The following is a 21,654-nucleotide window of genomic DNA, read 5'->3' on the forward strand; positions in this document are numbered from 1 at the left end:
TTCAGTCTGTATCTTCCGTACGGTTGTGGGCACCTCTTGTGTTCAGTCCACCCTCGTGGAGTGGGAGGCTGGAAGCGTGGACACTGGAAGTGGCTCAATCCTGCCTGGGGGCTGGGAGGAGTGTGTGGGCAGGAGATGCCCAGCACCTCCACCTTGCTCAGAGCATCCTTCTCCCCAGGTTTTTCCAAGGTGCAGGGCAGGGCAGGACAGAGAGCCTGGGGTCGTGCTGCTGCGTTTGCTATGCAGATTTGCCTTCTCTAATAGCCTTTTCTCTCTGGAGGAGAGAGTATGCCACTTTCTTTAACTGTTGCAGACTTCCAAGCTTTTTTTTTTTTTTTCCTTTCTTCTTCAGATTATGTGCTGTAATACAGATTTGCCTGATCTAGTATGCTAACTCTCTTGTGTAAGACAGCAAAATTTCATCTCTTTCTTTCTCTTCCCTCATTTTATTTTTTTTTCTCTGCATTCCAGTCATTTAAAGTAAAATGTTACATCTTTCCCTTGTTTTTCTTGAAGTTGTATTATTTAAACAAACACTTCCAATCACCTACTCTTAGATTTAAAAGTGCATTCCATAATACAGCAAAATAAGCTGTTTGAACAAAGGATGTGGCTAAGCAACTCAAACATCATTCCCTTTTAATGAAAACTTGCATTCAGAGCTGAGCCAAACGTGAACAGCAGAGAGTCAGTACGTGAGCAGCAAGTGACGCTCACTACAGCAATACTGAAACCAATCCTTCGGTGTCCTTTATTCGTTATTTGAAATCCCACTAGCTTTAGATTTTAATGGAAGACAGAGAAGAAAGGTATACTTACTATACTCGTTATCCGATAAAAATAGTATTATCAAGTTAGCATATGTATATTCCTCACTAGTGTCAATTAGTTATAATTAGCATGTTTACTAGTGAAAATACAAGGTCTATCCCCTTTTAACATGCATTCTAGTAGTATTATTGCGTTTCTGTTATCTGCAGGTTTTTTAAGACTAAAGACAGTGTCAAGCCAATGTCAGTTGTGTTCATTTTTGGGTTTTTTTTTTTTCCTTAAAGCTTTGATACGGTTGTGCTTTGTTTGGACATGATGAGCTGTAAGAGAATTTTAAAATGTGTACAGCTGCTTAGAGAAAAAAGAAGAAAAAAGTGGAGCAAATATTCAGCTGATACTAAAATTTTAAAATGTTTCTTTTTCCTCAAAGAGATATTGGAACCTTACGATAAATATAGTAAGTGTCTGCTTGAAATGAGAACTAATTTTTCTGATTGCATGTCAAATATTTCAACGTGCAATATGATAAACTAAGATGTGGTAGTAGAAGTGCCTCTTCTGAAAGCTTCTTATTAAGTGAGGCCTTTTGGAGATTTTTTGCTTTGGATGTTCCTGACTCAAAAGTCCCAGGATTTTTTTCTTTTTTTTTTTTTTGTTTTACTGTTTAAAAAAGAGCTTTATCCCTGACAAAGTTTGGATTAATAGAATGGTCAGAGTAGTCAATTTTACTGCATGAACTTGATTCCTCAGCATTATTATTTCTGGCAGTGATTTCTCCAGCTAGCATACCTGGTAAAGCTTAAAGATGGTAAAGACTTTTCTCATTTCCTAGACAAAGATGTTACTGAAATTAGAAATATGAACTCCTGTATTATTTTTCTAAATTTGCTTTATCAAAATTATTTCCAAATGTGACCCCTGCAGTGACAACTAAGTAAGAACCTTTCATATTTAACAGCCTCCTCTGTTAAGCAACTGTTGTACCCCTGTCTATTATTCCATTTTTAGTATTAAGCCATTTCTATTACCCCGTTAATTTCCTTGATCCTTTGGACAATGATTTGCAATACATCAGCTTATCTAAGGAGAGAAAAAATGAAAAATTAAAAAATAGCCTTATAGAATATGGGTTTGGTCAGGCTTCAGCTGCACTATGAAAATTACCGAGTCTATTCTTTACTTTTTGAGGATTAACGTTCTTCTAAACACCGGACTGCCGGTTATACAGTTAGGCCCAGTGTAACTCAGCAAAATTAATTTCAAGTAAATGCTTATTTGTCTGATTTTGTCGTCCGGTCAAATCTGTTCTTCTGCCTCTTTCCATTGAATACTTGAATAAAAATAAATGTGAAAGTTTCAGAATGCTCTATGGATACAGATAGCTACATATCATACAGTTATGTGTGTGTGTGGCTTTTAACTGAATATTAGGGTGGGCAGAAAATAAAAGACAGACTTCAGTTGCACCTGTAAAAATAAAAATGCTACTTCTCTGTGAAACTGCATTGCTATATTTTTCTGTGGTACGAGGATACCATCCTTGTGCTTTTCACTGGCATTATCTGCTCTAGAAAGAAAAATGCATGACAGCCTCAAAATGGCGTTCTCTGTTCGGAAAGGCAAAGACGAAAGCTGGCATAACATAGTAGTTCCAGCACAAAATGGCCTTTTCCAATAGATTTCCAATAAATTTCTTAGACTGATTAAGGTTTTGGCCATTAGCTGGCCAGTAAAAGCTGAACAATAATACAGTAAATCTGATATTCCTATAAAAATCTTCCCCTGTATGTATGGGATACCCATGTGCTATAGGAGCACGTGTGTAAGTACAGTATTAAAGCAAAATCGGTTTTGCAAGTCCCCACAATGAATCTTAAGTATCTATTTTGCTTTCCCCTCTGTGCTGAGAACTCAGAGCGCTGCCAGCTGAGTGCTGGAACAACATTTTGGTGTACGTCTTGCAGTGCTTTATTAGACGAAATCCCTGATCTTTATGTCAGTCTCCTGAATTGTTTCAGGTCTAGTACAGGAGCAGTGTCTTACGTTCAGGTGGTCACAGAGCAGTCAGTCAGTTGTACGTGTTCTCTGAATGTAGTGATGAGATCTTACGATAACGCTGAAGGTGTAAAGCTACTGCTGATGTAGCTCTGTTATGATCAACTTCTTTTGTATAGCTCTCACTCTATATTTTAGATATATTAATATATTTTTAAATGACGTGTTTATTTGTATAACTGGAAAAAAAATTTAGTCCCGAACCACGTCTTCTATGATGTTCCTGTTGTAATTCAAATGTAACCCCTCGTTAGTAATCTTTGGGCTGCATTATTAAAATACTGTGATTTCTATTGAGCCGTATTATGTAAACTGAATATTAATTTACAGTCTTACTCTAATAGTATTCATACTTACTGGGCTTTTGTAACATGAGACCATAAATGCATACATACACACACATATGAACAGCTCTACCATATTGCACAGAGCACACGTGTATGTGTGTGGGCACACACATGCAGAAAAGATGAAGTACGTGATTTTGTTAAAATGGTTGTTGGGAGAAAGGGGAATTGTTTAATTTTCTTACAAATAAATGACGGAAGCAATATGGGCTTTAGATGACAACTTTGATTTTGGTATTTGGCTTCAAAAGTTTTGAAGTTTTCTAATTGAGTCAGGGAGCGTTCTCTGTTTCGAACCAAGTCTCACTGTCCTGTTGCCAAGAGGCAAAAAGTCTCCCTGTCTTTTTTTTCCCCTGCACAGTTTTCTTATTAAGTTACTTATTTGCACTAGAAAAACACACTGTGCAGTTTTCTTGAAATTTTTGGTGGACCAAGAAAAAAAATCAGTGCATTACATTTCTGTTGCTAATGTTTTCAGGGAATATAAATTTAAGAGTTGACCTTCTAACACTTCAGTGCTTTTATCATCCACCTAAAATCTCCAGTAAAATGCACTTCTGCCTTAGGAAAAAATGGTTAAATTTGAAACTTGAAATTTCCATGGATTAGTCACTGATATCCCCTGGGAATTTTCAGTATTCTGAAAAGGAAGTGCTTTTTAAACAAATGAAAAACACAGTTCGCTGAATAAGTCTGGAAGCAGCTTTTCACAATTCTCCCTTTTTAAAAAATTTTTTGGTGATGCCAGTGTTGTCATTCGTACTGTATTTTATTAGTGTAGATAGCATAATAAAAACTCCATTGAATGTTTTCCTTATAAGAGTTGCTTGAATTGGTCTTGTCAGGTTGTAATAAACTGCATTAAAATAACCTCCATAGATGCTGCATAGGTGCTGGATTTAAAAAAGCAAAATGGGAAATTGCAAAAAAAGACTTTCTTTTTCAATAAACTTCTGGTTTGCTGGCAACACCGAAATGACCCTCTATTTTTGGAAACCATTTTACGTATGCCATGTAATGTCAAGGTCTCTTCTTCCTATACGAACAGAAATGGTTCCTTTCGGAGCGTGATGCTCTGAGTTGAGGCCTTGCTGCTGCTGCATCTGCTTTGGAGTCCCAGAGCCGTCACTCCACCGCTGCAGCTGCTGGTAGCGGAGTGAATTTAAACTTCTGCTGATGCTGTGCCTTCTTCACAGGCTGTGTTTGGGAGAGGGGCAGTTGTCCCTTCTAATGTGCCAACACCCTCTCTGTGTACTCTGTCTTTTTTTTTTTTTTTTTTTTTTTGTCAAATATGAAATGGAATGCTTAAATGTATCTCTCTGTGGGAATACATCTTTCTGGACGAGGGAGATACAGAATCGTGTGTGTGTGACATTTTGTTTACTAAAACTAAAAAGCAGCAGTATATTGTTAAAGCCCAATACGTAAATTTAGGCATCCCTTCAAAACATAAGAAATTTAATAATGCAAGTGTGAGAAGTTTAGTAAGTATAACATGACAGACGGGAAGATAAAACCCAAATGATTCCCGGGAAGACAATTCATGGAACACAAATTCTATGAGGTATAAAATAGAAGATGGTGTTCTTTTTGCATGACTGTTACATATACCTGCAACTTACATAACGAATGTAGAAGCCTGTATTATCTGCCCCGGTAAAAACATGAATACTTGCAATAGGTTCATTATTCTCTTGACATTATGTTTTATGATAATAACAATAATGTGTCAATATCGATCATGTTAGGAATTTTTTTTTTTCAAGAATAGGGATTTTAATTTGCTGGTGCTAATATACTCTGTTAGCGTGTGAGATTCCAGTGATATTTTCGATAGCCAAGCTAGATAGATCAATCAAAGATGCACCTTATGTACATTACTTTTTAGTTTTAAAGGGTTAAAGAGAAATATGAACTTGAACTGTAAAACTGAAGTTGGCTATATAAAATAGATATGATACTAATATTCAGCTCATAAACCGATTGTGTCCCTATGAATTCTGTCTCTGCAACCATTTTGGATTAAGTATCTCTGTATGTACTAAATAACTGCAAGTATGCTGCGAATGTGTTGCCATAATGGACACACCTTTTTACTTTCTTATAATTTATGTACGTTTTTCATCCTTATTAATATTTCACTACTAAAAAAAAAACCCTAAGGAATTTCTGTTATATGTCATTCTTGTTCCCATTACAATTCACTTTGTTCAGGATTGTAGCACTCTATTGTAATTAAAAAATAGAAACTCTTAATAGCACAGAACTTGGTCACTGGACAACTCTTGACTAGTTGAAAAGCCTTTAAGTAATTTCTGATATAAATATATTTTAATCGCTTTTTAGACCTAAGAAATTTTCAGTTTTCATTACAGATTTCATCAGGTACATTTGCTTACTTTTTGCATCTTATCATTCTCTGAAAATTATCTTTTTTTTTTTTTTACGTGTTATTTACCTTTCTTTTTCTTCTCCCGCTTTTCTTTTTTTTTTTAATTCTCCCACTATTTTTTTTTTTCCCTCCAGTAGTTATTTCTGCAAGGCATCCAATTTTAAGCAGACCTGCCCATTTAAAATAAACGCAGGGCTGTGTTTTAAAATCCAATAGCTCGTGTTAACTCTGTGCTAACGCCACCAGGAGAAAAGCAGTGCCAGGACAGGGTATTTACAGCGGGAGAACCAGAAATGCCAGGCACTGCTGAGGGTACAGAAGTAGCGGATGCAAAAAAAAAAAAAAAAAAAAAAAAAAATCTCTCTTAATATTTTAGCTTTTGAGTTTTGCCTGGGCTAGTCCAGCCCATCCCCGGGCGCGTCCCCAGGCAGAACGCTGCTGAGAGAAGAAATCTGCAGCTTTTCCTCGGGTCAGGGTGAAACAAGGCGTGACCGCCGCTGGCCCTTGGGCGAGCTCGGTGGCTACTGCAGCCAGCAGCAGGAGAGGTGCGGGCTGGAGCCGGGGAGGGAGGAGGCCGGCGGGGCAGCCCCTCACCTGCGGCTGGAGGGAGCCGGCAGCGGGGCCGGGGCGGCGGCACCTGCGTCGGGCGGGCACCGGTGGGCGGCGGGGAGGCGGGTGGGGGGAGAGGGTCGGCGTCGCGGCGCGGCGTGGGGCTAGCAGGGAAAGAACAAGAGAGCGCGATCCCGGGCGTGGAGCACGTATTGTCCTCTGCCAGCGTGAAGAATACATTACAGTCCGTCAGAGCGTGACTTGCAGCCGGTTTCCCCCGGCGCTGCTCTTGTCAAAGTTTAGTGGCGTTTTCAGTAAAATAAAATCGTGGTTGCTTCTCATCTAGCCGTAAAACTAGACGGGACTGTGCCAGTGCTTAGTTTCTAGCTTGCCCTCCCTCCCCCGCCCCCCTTCACAAACATGTATTTGCAGTCCAGTTAGCTGCCTGCAACTTCGTAAGGTTTTTATGATAAATAAGTGGAAGCCAGTGATTGGAATCTTGTATTGGGCTTCGATTTGGTGCTGCTGCTGTGCATTTTCATCACTAAGCATGGTGTATAAGCAAAATATTAATACCATCAGTTTCAAGAGTCCAGCTCTGTACAGTAAAAAAAAAAAAAAAAAGAAAAAAAAATAGTTGCAAGATAAACAAAAATTGTGTCGGCAACACTCTTTAAAAAACTGCTAATGCAATGCACTGTTTAATGCCTCCTTTCTTTAAAAAAAAAAAAAATTAAAAAACAAAACACTTGTCCTACTGCCAGAGTTTCATTTGTGTTGATACCAGTTTAATGCCAAGTTTGCTATAAAACATTACTGTTAAAGTACAGTGTGCTGAAGGAAGTATTTTTGCAAAATGCTTCGTTATGTTTTGAAGGGAAGAATGTGGAAATATACCCTTCTTCAGCTGGCCTTTACAGTTCAAATCACTTACTTCAAAACTGTCTTTATTTGGTATTTAAATGTTTTTCCCCCATAATTGAATATGCCACTGATCCATTGGAATTAATGTGAATTATTCAACAGTAGACTAGAACTTTGCAAAGTAACCTGTACAATGTGTAATTATTGTCCTTTCTGTGATGTGTACACCAGCTATAATCCCACAGAGCACCTTTGGTCCCTGTAGGGAATGATGGACAAGACTGCTTTGCTTTTTTACAGATATATATTTATTTTTATTATTATTTTTCATCACTGGAGAGTGTTTTTAAAAAGAAGCGCTCTCTAAATTTTAAGTAAAGCTATTCTTGGCGATCTTTCTTATAACATACTGGAATTATTTTAATTATATGATAAAAAAATGTAAAAATGTTAATTTACACTTTTCTGGACAGCTTAATCCTAAAAAAGAAATGTGTTTGATTGTGTTATTTAAAAAACACGTACCTGATCATTTTTTATGAAACGTTTCTGGAGATTGTTAGATTAGAAACCACCCCATATTGAAAATAAGCTCTATTATTTAGAAAGAAAAAATCACAAATCTTTTTAGAGCTGACCTTACTGTTCATGTCTGTCTCACACAAAATTGACATGAAAGAACAAGAGATACCACTCTGAGTTAAAATATTAGTGTATGGCAGGAGTATCTATAACGAGTCTCCAATAGACAGAACTTGCGATAAGGGGAAAGTGAGAGGTTATAAAATTATGTAATAGTATAAATTGCGGTGTGAAAATATTGGCTTACTACTATTTACATAATTTGAATTTATTCATGTATGGGGAATCTTAAAATAATTCCTCCACTTCCCTTTTTTGAATTCCATTTCTATTAAGCGAAGCTTACAAGTTGGACTTCACGTAATTGTTTTCCTCTTTCTGAATCCTTATTTTTTTAGTACTGCAGTAACCTAAAGTTAGGTGTCTTTTAATCTTATTTTACAACTATGGTGACAGATATAATGCATTTATATATCTTCTTGAGGAATGATAACTTTCAGTGAATGAATCTGAGCCGTAATTGTCTAAAGGCGATGCACTTTTAACCCTCCAAATGCACCAGAATTATCCCAGTTATGAGACAGGCAAAAGCAGAGATGAAACTCAGCTGTTTCCACATTTATACAAAAAGTGATAAAGGAAGGAATAGGTATGGATAGTAAAGAGCAAGGAGATCTGTATTTTTATATAGAAAATACAAGAATAAATAAGGAGCTAAAAATAGTGTCTGAGAAAAAAGAGGGAAAGTCATTCAGAAAACCAATTAAATGCAAGTAAAAGACTATCAATTAAGCTATTCGTGTAGCTTAGTCTCATCCTTCCCTAAAAACCAGGTCTGTCTTTTATATTACATTGGCATTAAAAGTTGTTGAATGCACTATTGCATAAATATCTTCCCCCCCCCCCCCCCCGTGCAGGGTTAACACTCTCCTCTGTGCATCTTCTGTTAAAATAAATACTATTACAAATGTCACGCCATTTTTTTTAAAGAGTTTTAGCTGGACATTATGGCATTCTGCTGCTAAGTCTGTTATCCAGCAATTTTGCTTGCATTTACTTTTTAACCGCCCAGAATTTATGCATACGCATCCTCTGCATCCCCAGTCTGTATGCAATAGATACCAAAGTTATTAGAAGAGGTCAGAATTACTAGGTGTCATTTTACCGAAATAAAAATATGTGGGAAAGCTACTGTTTAAATATCTTGTCAGCTATGTCCTGATAATCTCTAGTATGCTTTTACTATAATTCCCTAAAAATAAATACTAAAACGATTTTGTGGTTTCACACCATTTAAAAAAAAAAAAAAAGTTGGTAAGGGTAAACCATAAAACATATATTTTGGCTTACAAAAGAAATGTTTATTCTCCTCAGAATGCCAGTGGTTGAGCATTTTCTTGAGATTTGAGGCTGGGTAAAAATGTGTAACAGAAGTTCCTTAAATATGCCACTGCAGCAGTCGTTCAAGATGTGGCACAGCCAGCCAGTTCGGAGAAACCCCCATGTGCCACCCTGTACTTTCTAATCTTGGCTATTATTGTGCATTTTCATAGAGCAAATGGGATTAAAGTCAGGCCTGAAAACAATGAGATGGGTTTTCATATACTTGATGATGTATAGGTAGAAAGTGTGTTCCATCAAATACAGTATATACTGCTCTTAGTAGTGCTTGCTTTTGCCAGTCTTACCTGTTAGGCAGAGTTCATACAGCTCGTGGAACGGCTGTATTACAAGCTCTCATACCTTGGAAATAGTATTAAGTCTTTGTCACTATCATTACCACATCTCATCATTTCAATATTGCATTTTTTTTAAATCATGCGATTTTATCTAAGGAGGAAACACATCTTGGAAAAAAGCTATGACTCCAAAGACCTCTGCTCCATTTTGCAGGATAGTGCGTTTTTAAGCAGAAGGTTGGAGAGCCGCCTCTTTGGATGGGAGCTGAGAGTTGCAAGGGATAGAAGCTCACATCTACCGGTTTCATTTTGCCATTGCATTTTTTCCTATCACCTCATGATCAATATTTAGGGGAATAAAATATCAATTAATTTCTTTTTTCCTGAAGAAGATTCTACAGTGTCTTAGAAACACGTGGTATTGACTTTTCCAAGTAGTTGGAACTGCCTAGGTGTTTTAAAAGTACATCAGGAAAGCAATGATAGTATATGCAAAATAAATACTAAATGAGAGGGACAACTATGACTTTCCTTAAGTAACCATGTAATCCCTCTTTTCTTACAGTAACGTATTTTCCACAAAGACGACTCTTCAAGGTTGAATCCTGTACAGTCTCCTTCCCCCCCCGCCCCCCCCTCCCCTCACGTAGGGCAAATCAAATGCTCGACAATGTTTTTGTTAGGAAAGCACATAAAATTTTTTTTTGAATATACCAATAACAGAGAAAGTATATATATTTTTATTGCAACAAGGAGATTTCATTGGTTGAGTGAAATGGCGAGATGTGACGCAAAAGGACACTTGGACGGGTAGAAATGCTGATGTATGCCAAAGCAGGCGTACCAAGAAATGCTGTTGCTATGAGAGAAACAGAGGGAGAGAGCGGGAGAGGGAGAGAGAGATCGTGAGAGAGCAAGTTGTGGAGGCCTTTTTTTTTTTTTTCCTTTTGGGCTTATAGCTGAGAGACTGCAGCATCTCCCGTTCCTAGCAGGAAGGGTTTAGAAGCTTTCGGTGGGTATTTTCATTAGCCCGAGCGTTTAGAGGAGGGGAGGAAGGCGAGAGAGATGCAGGTCACCTTAGAGTACAAAAGCAATTGGAAAGTAGGAGGCTGTATATAGCGAGCCAATGATCTGTGCTATGATAGATATACAAATTAGTACAACAGATGAAGCAGCTTAGCTCATTATCCACCTGATGGTATTAAGACTTACAATTCAAAATTACAGAATTAAAATGCACACACACACAGACGCAGACAGACGTATATTCATAATGACCCCACCTTTTCAGCTTATGAATTATCCAGCTGGGATACCGACGTCTCTTGTGTAACATTCTTAAAGAGCTGCAATAAATTCACCTTGTGAGTCCATTAGCCAGAAAAGGGGGAAAAATAATTTGCAGGAATTTTTTTTTTTTTTTTTTTGTCTCTCTTCTTCGGCAAGGGGGAAAAAAGTTTGTGCTATGAACTTAGCCTAGCAGCTTCTGGAACATGAGCCAAAAGGGGCAGGAAGTTGTTTTACAATAGCGTTACAGTGATCCGCCACAAATGGAAAAAGCCAAATGTTGGACTCGGCAAAGAGAAAAAATATCCGTCTCCCCCTCGTTTCCCTCCTTTTGCCCCTGAAGAGAGAAAAAGAGAAAGGAACGTTGAGCTAGGAGTTCTTGTTCCTTTTTAATTACTTCTTGTAAGTAATGGAAAGATTATTTTACTTGCATATTCCATGGCAAGCACGAGGGAAAGAAGTATCAAAGGGACGTTTAAAAAAATGCACTTGGTAACTAGCAACGGGACTTTTGGCACAATTCCTTGAGTTTGCTTGAGGTTATGGAGGGGGGATGGGAAGAAGAAAAGCAAGTCGACGCAGTACGTTTTCTTTAAAAAAGGGGAGGGGGAACGGAGGAGAAACTATATAAAACTTTTTTTTTTTTTTTCTATAAAGGAAATGTGCGGTGATCCTCTGAAGCTGAATCCTCAGGCATTTGTGGCCCGTCTTTGCAGTCCGATATGTTTTTTTGTGAGTGTGTGTAAGCGCTCTCAATCAAACAGCAATCATGGCAGCTGTTTTTCTTCCAGCACAGCAGTTGAGCTGTCTCGCCCAAATGCTTATCAGCTTTTGACTCGCTGCCAAGATAGTTATAAGGGCCAAGCAGCCTGAGCTTGGCTGTGCAGCTGGTTTAGAAGTAAGGGCATGAGAAAACAAAAATCACCCAAGTTTTTTTGTCACATGCAGTATTTACTTTTTCAAATATCCATTTTCAGCTCTGTGGCTTTGGGTTTTTTTTGGTGGTTTTGGTGGGGTTTTTTTTTGTATTTTTGTGTGTGTGTGCGCGCGCGCTGCAGTTTCGTGGTCCTGGCAGACTGCTTTGCTACAGAGAGGCGTCTAGGTACGTGTAAATATAAAGAGGAGCCCTCTTCTCTCCGTTTTAATCCCGGAAGAAATTTCCGTAGGACCTTCCTCCCTCCTCTCCCCCCCCCCCGCATCCCCATCCCAGTCCCAATCCCAATCCCAATCAAGAGCTTCATTAGCCGCACTGCACCGTCAAGCATATTGCCATAGCGCTGGTGCATTCCAGCGCAGCGCCTTCCCCCCCCCCCCCCCCCCCCCGCGTTGCTCTTTTTTGCCTCCCCGGGCTCCCCCACACCCCCCCTTCGGCTGGGCCGTCCCCATGCGAAGCCCCGCAGGAGGGGGGGGGGGACGACGGCGGACGGGGACACGGGGACACGGGAGCGGCTGCCGCTGCCTGGCGGGGCGCTGGGTTCGCGGCGCTGTGCGCGGAGGGAGGGAGGGATGGACGGACGGACGGACCGATGGATGGATGGATGGATGGTTCTGCGTGTCTCTCTGCGTATGATGAAAACGAGCCTGCTCACGCAGGGCCGTGCCTCTCTTTCATCATCAGCTCTAGCCCTCTGCGTTTCGCTAGCTCACGTCCTCCTCCTCCTCCTCCTCCTCTTCCTTAGCCAGATTGCTCCAGTCGCTCACAAGGGGGAGGCTGGACTCTGAAAAAAAGGTTGCCGCCGCTGCTGCTGCTGCTGCTCGCATTCCTGCTGCAAGGGCCTCCCCTTCAGACGGCCTTTGCCAGAGCACAACTTTTAAAAACGCTGCAAATAGGATCTTCTTTTCCCTCCGCTTTATTTAACCCTCCTCTTCCACCCTTTTAAGAACGGGGCTCGTTTTCCGTCTCTCCTGCGCTGTGCTCGGCTGTACTGTATATCGCAATGTTGAGGTTAAAGCTCCAAGTATTTTCCCCTCCGCTGATCCTTTTCTCTCTCTCTCTCCTCTCTCTCTCTTTTTCCTCCGTTAAAGAAATTGATTTCTTTGACTGAGCAATGAGTCGGGCTTTGCTAGTTTGTATGCTATGAGAATGAAGGCTTTTATTTGTGATTTTTCTCCCCCGAGAATCAGTGCATAGTGCTGCTTATGGAACGAGCTGCTCTCGCTGGCTTTCTCTTTAATAGAAATATATTTTTAATGGCTTTAGGTATCTGCGCCATGTGAAATAGGGCGTATGATATCCCTCCAAACCCCTTGTAATTTGACCATGGCTGAAATGGAAATATTGGGGGGGGGGGGGGTGTAGGGGGTTGTTTCGTCCTTGCAAAGCTCGCCCCCCTCTTTCTCTGCTGAGGAGGGAAAAGGGGATGTGCAGTAAAATGCCGTCTCTGGGACAGGTGCCAGCTCCTAGACAAAAGAAGTAAAATAGGCGGGGGGGGGGGGGGGGGGGGGAGAGAAAGAATTAATAGCCAACAAAAATAGGAATCGAAAATCTCCGAGAGGCAGTACTGGCGAAAGTGATGGTGCCTAACAGGCCTTTTTGCCGAATATTTTTCTTAGCGATGGGTGGAAAGGAGAAAGTTGCGGCATACTTTTTATTCTCGTCTTCTCTGCAGACGTTTGAAAGCGTGAAGGGGAGGGTGGAGGGTGCCTTTTTTTTTTTTTTTCCCCTCCCCTCCCCCCCCCCCTTTTCCCTCCTTTCTACTGAATTATTCATAGTGTCAGTGGTGAAGCCAGGACTATTAGCATGCATCAGACATGCTGTTTGTCTGTTTGCTAACATTCTTCATTCAAGACTTGTTAACTACCAGACAAGCTTAACACGCTTCTCTTTTTTTTTTTTTTTCCTTCTTCTTTTTCCCCTCCCCTCCCTCTCTCCCTCCCTCTCTCCCTCCCTCCCTCCGTCTCCCTCCCCTCGCTTCTCCCTTCCCTTCCCTCCCTTCCCTTCCCTCCCTTTCATGCCACCCCTCGCAGCCGCCCATTGTTGCTGCCGGGCGGGCGCTGGCAGCCGGGGGCAGCTGTGGCAGAGGGGAGCGGGCGGAGGAGCGAGAGGAGCCGGCGCCGGTGGTTGCTAGGTAAGGACCGCCTTCCCCTCCTCTCCCAGGCCTGCATGCACTCGCAAGGGCGACAAATGCCACCCAAGCCTCCCTCAGTGCCTTCTGCCTGCTTTTCCAGGAGACTGCAGAGCTGCAAGGTGAACACCAACCACCCACCCAACCGCCAACCACCACCATCGGCGGCTTCCCCGAGGCTGGATGGCTTTTCCCACCCTGCGCAGGGGTAAGCTGGCTTTCACACCGCTTCCCCGCTCCCCCTTGACGTGCCACCAGCGTTTTCGTGTTTGTGGGCTGCTAGGATGGCGTGAGCGGCGAGGCATTGCCAAGTAGGAAAATTAAGTTTCAGAAACTACGCGGGTATCGGCAAATTGGCTCGCGTCTGCCCATTAATTTATTATTAACCAGTAGTACGTTATCAGCCCGGCGAGGTTTAGGCTCGTTCAGGATGATCGCTTGCTGGCTATTAGGGATGTGATATACTAATATTTGGTATGGTTGCTATTTTTTAGGTTCTCTTCTCCCTCTCTATCAAGTCTGCCCCTCCCTTCGCTAGCCTGTTTAAAACCAGCAAGCTTCATTTTCTTAGCAGACAAAGGTCGATCACAGCTTTTATTTCTGAATGCAAATGTTCTAGGACTTGTGCCAGTCTTGCCTTCATTGATTACAATATAGCTTTTTTCTTGAATGGCATTTACCCCCTTCCCCCTCCCCCCCCCCCTTTTTTTTTTTTAATAGAAGGAAGCTGAAGAAAAGAAAGTTGGGTGGTGCAAGTTTTTATATTTATTTAATATTTCAGTATGCTTGAAACGTTATTAAACATCCATGTCCAGAGCAGTTCTAACACAGCTGCTAACAAGTACGTAGGGCTTTATGCCATTTGTGTGTGTATACACGAGGGTACGTGTTCGCATTTCTCAACTAATATTTTTTTAAGGTAACTATGTGATGATCTTCAGTAATTGTATCTCATTACAGTTACGTTTCCTGATTGTCTTACCAATGTGAATTTGGACATAAATATTTTCAGGGTTCGTATTTAAATTTTAATACCTGGAATTGTTCAGGATTAGTTTATTATTACCATTCTTATAATTTATTTTAAAAATACTCTTTTTGGTGGCCTTTAAAGGTCCGTAAGTGCCGTAAGTGTATTTTCTTCTTTATCTTTTACGTGCGCACACGGGCACATGCTTACGCACACTCCCACTCTCTTTCTCTTGCTCTACGGGTGTTAATGAAGGAATTTATTTTAAGTATAATACTTAAATATTAGAGTAATGCCATTTATAGATCAAAGTAGCATGTGGATATAGCTGTACTGAGTTAGGCACAATTTGGCAGATGGTTATACACTTAAGATTTATTACTACTATGAAATTGCCAGACTTACAGTACTTACTTTGTATTCTTTATATAGACAAGTGCATGTTCAAATTAAAATATCTGGAAATAAATATATTTTAAAGGCACTTTATGAGAAAACTAGTCCTTTCATATATATTTGTAAAACAAAATGCTTTCCTCTACACTGAAAAAATGGGACGCTTAATGTAAAATATTTTAATCCTTTCCCTTTAATTTTATTTATATCTATGAATGAAAGGAAATAACAAATCTAAATAAGTTTCAGGGTTTTTTTTTCTCCACAAAATTTAGAAAATACCTAGTGACTTGTACAAAAATAATTTTAAATTCAGGCCATTGACAGCATGACAGCATTGTATCAAAACCATCTCCGTATTGGCATTGCTTTTGAACTGTTTTATGGCAACATAAACTGAAAAACAACTCATAACTTTAAGTAGTAAAGCAGTATTTATTGGCCGATCGAGCTCAAAGTAAGTAGAGAATGTTTTAGTGAACTGTGTAGATTAAGAAAGGAATTTAAGAACGTATGGCTTGGTCATAGCTAAAATTAATTTCTTCCAAGTAATTTTTAGAGGCCTGTGGTAGCTGCACAATACAATGGAAATAAAATACTAGTGGAGGGCTTTAACTTGTAGTAGTTGTTATAAAATCACAAACTACTAAACACTCTGCACTGAAAAATTTCAGAGTACTCAATGATATTGCTCCTAATGATGCTGTTTATCTAAAGAGGATTTCTTTTTCGTAGGTTGTAATACTTGTTGGGGTTGTTTTGTTGCTGAGGACTAGCACTTAAAGGAATATAAAATTGCTTCTGGTGTATTAGTTCATTATTTTGTGGTGGCTTGCTAGAAATGATCGCTGTGAAAGTAAAAGAAGCAGAATTGCCTTATTACTGGTTTATTTCACAGTGAGAATTTCTAGAAGCGTGCTGAAAATGAACATAGCAGTGCATAAAGATCACGTGTATGTTAATTGAAGAAGGATTAAAATCTGTTCATTAGACTGGTGAACTCCAGGTTTTAAATTTTAAATTATTTTTAGTCTGTAACTTGAAATATAACTGCTGGTAGAAATATTCAGCCCCTCAGATGAATGCCTTCAGGAATTATGCACATGAGCTAGAGCATTTACATTTTGAAAGTGTTTTGTGTTGGACTGCCAAGATTTTCATACAAGATGTTTGGTGCATGGAATGAAAAATTAAAAGCATAGACAACACTTCGCTTAATTGAAAGATTTATTTTTTTTGTAGCTGGCTAGGATGAAGTTTTGTGTATTTTCAGATAATAATTGAGGGAAACACAGTGAAAACACAACGTAAGATGCACTGGTTTTGCTCCAGACTTTGCCTTTTTCCTCCACCCCCATCCTCCAAATGGATTTTTATCCTCCAAAAGGATAGTTAAGGTGTTGCTGATAAATGAACAGCCTATTCTTGAACTCCCACCTATCTTGACTAAAAATACGGCTTTTACCGGCTGATGCTAAGGCAGAGAAAGCAGGGAAGAGGAGGGAAAGGTACATATGTTCTAGGCCTGTGAGTAATAGAGAGTGCTCGACAGAGAGCACTGTTACGTGCAAGGCAGAGAGCAGCTTGCAAGGAGACAAGAGGAGCGTCGTCCACAGCGTTTTTACACAAATAGGTGGGTTACGTTACGCCGTGATGGGTGACTTCCCCAGATAGTAAATGGGACGCGTGGTGTCCTTATTTAGGCTAAACTTTTTAAAATTAACTGGGATTTTGTCTGGATGAACGCTGCCGGGTTTGGATGGGGTTAAGGGAGGTTTTATTGTGGGTAAAGGAGAGGGAGAAGGGAGGAGGCGGAGAGAAGAAAGGGAAAGGGAATGGAGCAGGAGTTACCACTTTCACACGTGGGTGCAGTCCCGAGTTCTCTTCTTCTTTGACTATGGAAGATAACAGAAGTCTCTCGGGCTGGGTTATATTTTGTATGGCTGTATTGGTACAGCGCTGCCTCCTCCTAGTACGTGCCAAGTATTCATAAACATTTTGTAGCAGCTAAGGAGAAATAAAAGGAGGGGTGGAAGGAATGCCTTGTCTCATCCAGATTTCTTTTGAAAAACAATTTTTTTTTTTTGGGGGGGGTGATGGGGGGGAGGGGTGTAGCTCCCTTGCAGGCAGAATGGTTTCATGGTAATGGGCCTTCGTCCGTGTGCCACATATTCTTGTGGCGTGAGAAACCTCGGCAGGGCCTTCTACCTCGTCGGGCAGTGTTCCAAGTCTCCTGTGCACATGGGTGCTCAGGGCAGGGGCAGGCCTGTGATCGTGACGCCTTCCGTCAAGAAAATGGAAATGCACTCTAATTAGGCATTTTTCCCACTAACTGCATCAGTCGCTCGCAGCTTGAAACAGGTGCAGGTAATCAGCCCTCCCTCCTTCTCCCCCCGCAATGGTGGTTGTCGTGGAGGTCTTTTTTATATATATATATATATATGTAAAAACCAAAGCAATGCTGCCATACAGTTTTAATTGTGGTTTATGGCGCCTGTACCTGTCTGAGAAGAAAAAAAAATAATTTAGAAATATGATTGCATATCTTTGTTTCTCATGGAAGGCATAATGTAGAACGTGTTTCTTTACATACCTGTTCATATAGCGTGCGCGCTTATACAAGGCATTTGATTTTCGCAAAGATAGGTATCCGTTTATGCAGTATGCATGCAGCTAGCTAGACTTACGATTGAAGCCAGAAGACAAAAAGTTGAAATCCCTGTAGCCAGCACAATAGACATTCATAAGTGGAGTGATCCCAGTAGATGTAAAATGGCGGGGTAGATGTTTTCAAGTGCACACGCACTTTTGCAAGTCCTGAGTTTATACGACTGTAAACTGTACTGGCCGTGCAAATCTGTGCTTGTTTATGCATTTGACTCTGTGCCTGATAGACAATAGGATGAATTCTGTTGAGTTTGATGGGCTTTGGAGCACTCCCCCTCTAACCAGATATTCACTAACATAGTATGTATGTACATTTGTGGAATTGCTAGTAAATCTGGCCTGTAACTTCTCACTAGCAAGCAAACCAATTTGTAATTTTCCAAGGAACAATGCAGAACTTTGTCCACAGATATTCCTGCACTCAGGTAGAAAATTTTAAATCTGGTGACCCAGTACTAGTAGGATTTCATTAAAATTTTACTTATATTTCAAAAATAGAACATAATCCTGTTTCAGATGCCTTGATTTGTAGGTGGATATGCAGGAATAAAATGCCCAGAATCAGGGCCTTTGCAGCCTGTCTTTTAAAAATATATACCGTCGAATATAAGATCACATCTTTTTGAGTTGCCCTTTGTAAAAACAGTCTTTTTTTCACAGAAGATTAGTGTTACTGGTAGTTCAGTAGTTCTATACTCTTCCCTCTTGCATAGGTTTGAAATTTGCTATGCCGTACCTCTGGAAACAAAGGATCTGATCCAAAGGCCTCTGAAGGCGACGGCGGTTTTTCTATCGACTTCAAATGGGATTTGGATTAAGCCTATATACATAATAGTTTGCAATAATAATCTGACTGCTATAGTGGTTTTCAGGGTCTTCCGCAAAACTTTGCAAAACTCTCAGAAAAAAATGTCCAGACGTGATACTCCAAAATACATGTGTAAGCATCGATCATGTTTTGTTGTTTTGTTTAAAAAAAAAAACAACAACACAACAGGGGGGCTCCAAAGAACTTCGTCTCACTGATGCTCCAAATGAGAGTTTTATGAATAAAAAAAAAGAGTAAATGTTGATTCTATGTTTGATATGTAGTTGATACATTACCTTATACATTCTTTATTTAAATTAGGCAGTCTTTTTGGAAGGAGTCTGTAGATTTAAGATGGCAATGTACTACTTATTTATTTTTATACATGTAAGTTTAAATTAACCTCAAGCATCGTATCCTGTTATCTGCCAAGGAAAACATTTAGCTCCTGTGCAATCTCTTTGGAGTTTTAAAGTGATTTGCTCTTCTGAAACTTGTTAAAACACAAACAGAAAAGTAAATTGCTTTGGATCCCGCTTGAAGATTTTGCAAAGGGGAAGGAAGAGGAGCTAAGGAAAAAATGAATTTGTTATTATAATAACCAATATACCTTTATTAAATATTAATTAAGTCATCATTTTCTATAGCCTTTGATTGATTGTGTTTGAATTGCTGACTGATATTTTGCAACACTTCAAATCTGAGATACACTTAGCATGTTGCCCATGTATTCAGATGCCTGCATACAGATATGTTTACTGTGGCACTCATTCAGCTCCTGAAATTCTTTTGCCAATGTAAGTGGGCATTTCCAGAAGGAGAGGGCAGCTTCAATTTTAATAATAAAAGAGTTCATGTGCTTTTATAACAACAGACACAAATACTCTTAACATGCCAAATTAGAAAAAATAGCATTATTTTAAACTGGTTTTGTTTTCTTCATTTTTCTCTATTTATTTTTTTCTTGTTGTAGGTAATTTCAAAAATAGAAAAGTACACTGGAAACAGTTAATCTCAGGACCTAGGAAACAAGAAGCAGCACCACCAAGTCTATTTATTTTAATGCTGGGGTGAGGGGACAGGTGGTGGCACTGAGTACTGTAGAGAAATACGTGATGGCATTTTTGTGTTTTACAACCACGGTAGGCCAAGATACTTCACATTGAAGTTAATTCATCAGAGAGAGACGTCAGTTTGGGGGTTCTGTGAAGGTGATACACTACATACTGATTTTTCAACACAATTTACATTATTCTTTCTAATACATTGCTCACAGTAACTGGTCTTACAGAATTGCAGTAGGATAGGTGATAGAAAAGACTTTGTTCTGGCCAAAAGATAAAACTGTAGAAGAATTCATTTGCATTTTCAACTGCAAGATGTAATAACCATAAAGAAGTTCCAAATATTTACAGTGTTTTAGATGGACTTATTATTTGCTTCAGTTCAGGAAGTACTGAGTTGGTAAACACAAAGCTTCGACATGGACTTTTAAATGCGTTGGCAATCTTTTCAGAATTAGTCTTGCTTTTTATTGGAATTCAGTGTGCAAAAGGGTAGGAGAGCTATTTGATTGCATCCAAGAGATTTTGATCACTGTATTTGTTTTGCTACCCATACACAAAGAGCTCTGGTGTATTTACTTCTACATTTGTATATATAGCAAGTATTATTTTCAAAAGATTTTAGTCTTTGATAAATCATTCTTTTTTTTCCCCTCTTTTTTTTTGATATTTATTTTTCTCTCTGGTTGCAGATTCTTTTTTTTTTTTTTTTTAAAGAAAGGGGCGTTCTCGTGATATTTTTGTTACCTTTGGCAGATGAGGTGCATTGTCTTATTTGTCTATAGGAAACAAAATAGTATATCCAGTCCTGAGTCAGTGGAAAGTCTCCCACAGATATCAGAGGCTTTTGGATTATACTCTCAAACCAAAGTAACACTAATTTAAAAACCTGATACAGGAAGTCTGACCTCGAATGACTCTTAAAGTGCATTTAAAGAATGCTACGTTCTACATGACCTTACGGACTTCTGCAGTTAGCTTTTTTACCTTCTTTGTTTGTCTAATTTAAACCAAGGAGCGTCAGTCTTGCTTTCTTATTTTAAGGGACACAGCGTTGGTATTCTTCCTACTCCAGCATGCATTTATGAATTGCAGGGTGCGTGGGAAGGAATTGATCATATTATCCCAAGATGGATGGAAACTCTGTTACAGGCCCGAAGGGCATGCAGATATAAATTTTGCTGCAGGGGTTCATCATGGGGTTTGGGTTTGTTTTTAATGTAGTGTGAAATATAGGGGGTTTCTTGCTGCTTCATTATTACATGAATTAACCATTTACATCTTTAAATCTGTTTTTATTAGTAACCATTTTTTTTAAATAGTTTTCCAACTCTGTCTCTTATGAAGATAGTTAGTTACCATTTTTTTTATGGGAGGTTATACATTTCTCATTCTATAATTATTATAGAAGGAGGAATTAACATGATCACATGGAAATTTTGTTTCTTAAATGGAGATTTACATTGATGGATTGAAGGTTTAAGGTGCAGATTTACATTTAAATTACATATTACATGACATTTACATTTTAAATTATACTAAAACAATTATTTCTACTGTCTCCTTGGTGCCTTCTGAATGCCTCTATAAAATTATTTCATTTAAAGTATAACCCCCTCTGCAATATATATGTTTCATGTATGAGATCAGAGTATTTTTTTGTATGGATGCACTCCTATTTGGTATAAATACAAAATGAAGTTGAACATGTAATATTCACGTGTACCCATTTAAGTTGCTATTTAGTACTTTAGAGTAGCAATTACTTTCTTCTCTGTAACATAAAATGCTCGCGGGGGTTGTGTTTAACAGGATAAAAATGGTATCCATCAGGTGCTTGTAGTTTTGGCCCCAAAATGCTTTCAGGAGTCAAAACTTACCGTGATGCTTAAGGAACAGCACTTGGCTGCAGATACAGCCAACAGGGAACGAGATGGTTTAGAGTTTCTGGAAAAGAAGGACCGATTTGGGAGGGAAAAGCAAACTCAAAGGTGGTTATGCCTGTTGTAAAGAGTGAGCCAGTGTGGAAGTCAGGAGCGACAATGAAATGGTTGTAATTTTATGAAGACACTTCCATGCTTATGGAGGGTACTGAATGCGCACACAGGTACTTGCTGGTGAATATTTCTTCAGTCTGTGACACTGCAGTCCACATCTT

The 21,654-nt window shown here is 39.5% G+C and overlaps 1 long non-coding RNA gene across 1 annotated transcript; it reads right to left on the minus strand.

Moving 5' to 3' along the window:
- Positions 1–32: 32 nt before the first annotated feature.
- On the minus strand, positions 33–10,860 carry LOC309686060. Its single transcript, XR_014270511.1, has 3 exons — positions 10,523–10,860; positions 1,800–1,851; positions 33–360 (listed from the first exon to the last, which is right to left on the minus strand). It is a non-coding gene; the product is annotated as an uncharacterized lncRNA (long non-coding RNA).
- Positions 10,861–21,654: the final 10,794 nt, after the last annotated feature.

This window comes from Vanellus vanellus (assembly GCF_965231255.1).
Source record: "Vanellus vanellus genome assembly, chromosome: 1".
Lineage (NCBI taxonomy): Eukaryota > Metazoa > Chordata > Aves > Charadriiformes > Charadriidae > Vanellus > Vanellus vanellus.